The sequence below is a fragment of the Amblyraja radiata genome, unplaced genomic scaffold (genome assembly GCF_010909765.2).
Source record: "Amblyraja radiata isolate CabotCenter1 unplaced genomic scaffold, sAmbRad1.1.pri S62, whole genome shotgun sequence".
Taxonomy (NCBI): domain Eukaryota; kingdom Metazoa; phylum Chordata; class Chondrichthyes; order Rajiformes; family Rajidae; genus Amblyraja; species Amblyraja radiata.
Window position 1 is genome coordinate 522,511 of NW_022630157.1, and position 5,894 is coordinate 528,404.

Genomic DNA, 5,894 nt, shown 5'->3' on the forward strand with positions numbered 1-5,894 from the left:
GCCGCTCCTGTATCACACAGAGTTGGGACAGGGAGGGGAGAAACTCCTGCCCGGAATGCAGAGAGGATTCTGCAAACCGCACCCTCAGGGTGAATCGGGCCTTGGTTAGACTGTCTGAGAAAGCTCGAACACTGAGCCTGAATCTCAAAGCGAAGAAAAGCAAACTTCAGTGCGAGAAACATCAGGAAGAACTGAAGCTGTTTTGTAAAACTGACAAGAAACTGATCTGTTTGATTTGTGCAACTGCGCGGGAACACAAGTCTCACAGCTTAACGCTGATAGAAGAAGCAATTGAATTCTACAAGGTAAAACCAAATCACTTTTGATCACATCATTGTCTAATCTTTTCTTCCTTGTCTGACATTTTTATTCTCTGATCTGAAACCCAACCCCAGGAACAGGTGAAATCTTCTTTCGAATCTCTCACAGAAATGGAATCAGAGATCCAGAAAATGGAGCAGGAACAGAAAAAGAGCATTTCTGGAGTTCAGGTGAGGCTTTGTGCTATCGATTTAATGTTCTTGTGTGGATTTGATGCAGTGATGTGTGCAATAATTTGGGAGAGAGGGATGGGAGGAGTGGGAGAGGGGTGAGGAGAGGGAGATGGAGAGGGGGAGGAGAGAGTGGTGGGGGAGGGGCGGGGAGAGGGAGAGAGGTGGGGGGAAGGGGGGAGATGGGGTACCACCATGAGGTACCATCTCCAGTTTAAATTCCATTTGGAATATTTTGGAGGACCAAGAAACCAAGAATCAAGAACCTTTATAGAACTCAGTAGTTGAGAGCCAGAACTCTTGGTAGAGGTTGAGCAGCCAATGACTTTACTCCCTGGACCACAGCAGTCTGTGGCAGGTGTATAATATCATGAAATGAAATGATATGTTGGATGGTCAATCTCGTACCCTTAGTATGGGGATCGAGAATGTGGAGCATTTTGGTTTTAGCTGAGAGGGAAAAGATTTAAAATGAATGTGAATGACAACTGTGGAAGTACTAGGGTACATGGAACGAGCTGCCAGATGAGGTAGCATACTCGGGTACCGTAACAACATTTAAAAGATATTCAAACAAATTTGTGGAGAGCACCGTTTTAGAACTGTCTTGGCCAAATGCGGACAAGTGGAACTAGTGCAGATGGGGCGTGTTGGTCGGTATCTAACACTTTTTCATCATTGAGCTGACGGTCCCATGGGAGGAGGCCGTAGATGAGGCTTATGAAAGGAAAAAGCTTTGATATTCAAACCTTGCAGCAGAGGAGAGAGGTTGGAGTGTAAGGGTGTGTCCAGTGGCGGTGGGGTGCAGGGGCTTTGTAGCCAGTTCCACCGCAAGGCTCCTGAGGGAAGTAGGAGTCAGAGGGCAGGCACAAAGGAGGGCAAGAAAAGAACTTGCCAATGCTGCCGAACGGAGCAGTCACTGGCTGTGGCTGAAGAGGATAGATGCTGTCTGGGCTGCCACGTGACCATCTAGAGACCAGCAATAAGACACACACCCAGGTCTGATCACCCTGCGGTGGGCCTGCCTCGACTGAGGATGTCTTGTGATAAAAGGCCGAAACACCCAGTGACGTTGAGGTACACAACTGAAGATGTGTCTGATTGTTACCAAATTCACTTGGTGGTCATACCCATGAATGTCAATTGTAGTGAAAATCTTAGGGATTGTAACACCCAGTCCTACTAATCAATCTTGCTGTGTGACTCTATGAAGTCTGTCATTCTAAGTGGTGCTGGTGTCTGCTACTTCTGATGACCTGGTTCTGTCCACTGAGGGTTAATGGACACATGAAATGGAATAGGCTGCAGGGAATTATACTGGGGAAATGGGAATTATTTGATTGTGCGTTACTTTCACATAATATTTCATAATTATCAAGACGAGTACTTAAATTGCCAAGGTAATGAAAGCTATGGATTAAATACATGTAAATGGGATTAGTGTAGATACGTACAGAGCCCAGCATGGACATGTTGGGCCGAATGGCATATTTCTGCACTCCAGAACTCGACATTGATTAGCTGATTGTCACATTCCATGTCATGAGGAAACACGGCAGAGTGACACATTATATATATTTTTTTTATTTAATTTTATTATTTATTTCGAACAGAATAAAAGAATAAAAAGCAAATGTGAAACAGCATACAAAAAACAAAACAAGAATATTTATAAAGTGTCATAAACAATATCTATAAATAAATGAAATCATATGTGTCCGAAAAGCAGCAGGAAGAAGCCAAAGCTTATTAATTCCCACCCCTTATTCAACTGCTTGTAATTATCTTATACAAATTTAGCTGCTATATGTACACCATATGTACACCATCCACTATATGTACACCAAATTAGTTACATTTGAACACTAATCAAATATTTACAAAGCCATACAAAAAAGAGAAATAAAATAAAAAACCCGCATATACTATACAGTATCTTAGTCATATATACAACCCATCACTCTATAATCACCCTTCCCAATACAATCAGTATAACAAATATCCCACTCACCTATCCTCATTCCAATACCCCTTTAAACAAGTGTTTTTGTACATCTTTTTAAACTGATTGCTATGCACATAGTTCTTTAGTAACTTGTCAGTTTCTTTGTTGAACTAAATTAAGGCGCATGTTGCAATCAAAAGCGCTTGAACAATTGGTTGGGAAGAAAGCCATACTGTAAGAAAGACGACTGCTTTCTAAGAGTTGTTCTGTTTAAGAGTTTTTTTAAATTATGTTCCCCTCTCAAATTATACCCACCCTGTCTTTCCATAAACAGTTTTTGTATATTTCTTGGAAGTAAATTATTTCTTGCTTTGTACATGATTTGCGCAGTCTTAAATTTAACCAGATCAGTGAACTTCAGTGTATGTGACTTTAAGAATAATAAATTGGTATGTTCAAGATATCCAACGTTATTGATAATTCTTATTGCTGTTTTTTGTAATGTGCATAACGGCTGTAGGTTGGTTTTGTAGGTGTTAACCCATATCTCCACACAGTAACTCAGATATGGCAATATGAGTGTATTATACAGAGTATGTAATAATTTGTGGTCCAGAATGTGTCTTGATTTTCCCAATTTTGCTATAGACTTTGCCAGTTTTGCTTTGACGTGGTTTATATTGATTTGCATCTTTCATCTGACAGGAAGAGTCACACAACCTTCAGTCACTGATCACATCCCAGTTTGCTGAACTGCACCAGATTCTCACTGAGAAAGAGCAGCGCTTACTCGGAGATGTCCGGGAAGAAGAGGAGAAGATTGTAAAAACATTGGAGAAAAATCTTCAAGAGATTCAAGAGAATTTAAATTCCATTCAGGAGGAACTCTCAAAATTACAGGGACAGATAGACCACAAGGACGGTGTGATATTTCTGAAGGTGAGGGGTTACACTACAGTTGGCAAAGTGAAAGTGCACAGTAACAAAATGGTGGGTTAAATTTCTGAAATAAATGCTGCATTTACCAGTATTTCAGTACTAGGTCAATGTTCCATCTGTCGAACTACTCACCACATCCGACAATAATGCCCCAAATTCCAGGAAACTTCATGTATTTATCCTACTTCAACTTAAATTTATCTGCAATATTGTCTTCAGGCCACCCTGTGAGTTCCACATTCTTTTTACTGTTATTCTTGTAGAATTTATTAAAGGCCATCATACATTTCAGGTTTTATTTTTCTTCTCCCCATAAGTAGTGACAATATTTCCAACCCCCACACATTTAAATCTGCCGCTGATCTTAAAATGTTCCATCACATTATCTCTGACATGTTACAATAAAAGACAAATGGTGCAGGAGTAGGCCCTTCGAGCCATTCAATATGATCATGTCTGATCATCCACAATCAGTACCCCATTCCTGCCTTCTCCACATATCCCCTGACTCCGCTATCATTAAGAGATCTATCAAACTCTCTCTTGAAAGCATCCAGAGAATTGGCCTCCACTGCCTTCTGAGGTAGATCATTCCACAGATTCACAACTCGGGGTGAAATGTTTTTCCTCATCTCTAAATGGCCTATGCCTTATTCTTGAACTGTGGCTCCTGGTTCTGGATTCCCTGAACATCAGGAACATGTTTCCTGCCTCTAGCGTGTCAAATTCCTTAATAATCCTATATGTTTCAATAAGATCCCCTTCCATCCTAAATTCCAGACTATACAAGCCCAGCTGCTCCATTCTATCAATATATGACAGTCCCGCCATCCCGGGAATTAACCTTGTGAACCTAAGCTGCACTCCCTCAATAGCAAGAATGCCCTTCCTCAAATTTGGAGATCAAAACTGCACACAATACTCCAGGTTTGGTCTCACTTCAGTCTAGTACAACTGCAGAAGGACCTCTTTGCTCCTGTACTCAATTCCTCTAGTTTTGAAGCCCAACATGCCATTAGCTTACTTCACTGCCTGCTGGACCTGTGTGCTTACTTTCAGTGACTGATGAACAAGGACCCCCAGATCTCTTTGTACTTTACTTTCCCCAATGACACCATTCAGACAATCTGCCTTCCTGTTCTTGTCACCAAGGTGGATAACCTCACATTTATCCACATTAAACTGCATCTGCCATGCATCTGCCCACTCACCCAACCTGTCCCAAGTCCCTCTGCATCCTCATGGCATCCTCCTCACAGTTCACACTGTCACCCAGCTTTGCGTCATCTGCAAATTTGCTCATGTTACTTTGAATCCCTTCATCCAAATCATTGATGTATATTGTAAATAGCTGCAGTCCCAGCACCGAGCTTTGCGGTACGCCACTAGTAACTGTCTGCCATTCTGAAAGGGACCCGTTAATCCCTCCTCTTTGTTTCCTATCTGCCAACCAATTTTCTATCCATGTCAGTACCCTACCCCCAATATCATGTGCTGTAATTTTGCCCACTAATCTCCTATGTGGGATCTTATCAAATGCTTTATGAAAGTCCAGGTACACTACATCCACTGGCTTTCCCTTGTCCATTTTCCTAGTTACACCCTCATAAAATTCCAGATTAGTCAAGCATGAATTCCGCTTGGTAAATCCATGCTGAATCAGACCGATCCTGTTACTGCTATCCAAATGTGCCGCTATTTCATCTGTTATAATTGACTCCAGCATCTTCCCCACCACTGATGTCAGGCTAACTGGTCTATAATTCCCTGATTTCTCTCTCCCGTCTTTCTTAAAATGTGGGGTAACATTCGCGACCCTCCAATCCACAGAATTTGATCCTGAATGTGTAGAACACTGGGAAATGATTACCAATGCATCCATGATTTCTAGAGCCACTTCCTTAAGTACCCTGGGATGCAGACCATCAGGCCCTGGTGATTTATCAGCCTTCAGTCCCATCAGTCTACCCAACACCATTTCCTGCCCAATGTGAATTTCCTTCAGTTCCTCTGTCACCCTAGGTCCTCTGGCCACTAGTACATCAGGGAGATTGTATGTGTCTTCCTTCAGGTAGAAGGTACAGGAGCCTGAAGACTGCAACAACCAGGTTCAGGAATAGCTACTTCCCCACAGCCATCAGGCTATTAAACCTGGCTCGGACAAAACTCTGATTATTAATAACCACTTTCTGTTATTTGCACTTTATCAGTTTATTTATTCATGTGTGTATATATGTACATTATGGTGTATGGACACACTTATCTGTTTTGTAGTAAATGCCTACTGTGTTCTGTGTGCTTAAGCAAAGCAAGAATTAGGGACACATGACAATAACTCACTTGAACTTGAACTTGAAGACAGATCCAAAGTACCTGTTCAACTCATCTGCCATTTCTTTGTTCCCTATAATAAATTCACCTGTTACAGTCTGCGTTCTTGGCTAGCTTACCTTTGTACCTTATCTCCCCCCCCCCCCCTGTATTACCTTTTTAGTTATCTTTTGTTGCCCTTTAAAAGT

At 41.7% G+C, this 5,894-nt stretch overlaps 1 long non-coding RNA gene across 1 annotated transcript; it reads left to right on the plus strand.

Moving 5' to 3' along the window:
- Window positions 1–249: 249 nt before the first annotated feature.
- Window positions 250–3,201, plus strand: LOC116969473. Its single transcript, XR_004410773.1, has 3 exons — window positions 250–305; window positions 396–491; window positions 3,142–3,201. It is a non-coding gene; the product is annotated as an uncharacterized LOC116969473 (long non-coding RNA).
- Window positions 3,202–5,894: the final 2,693 nt, after the last annotated feature.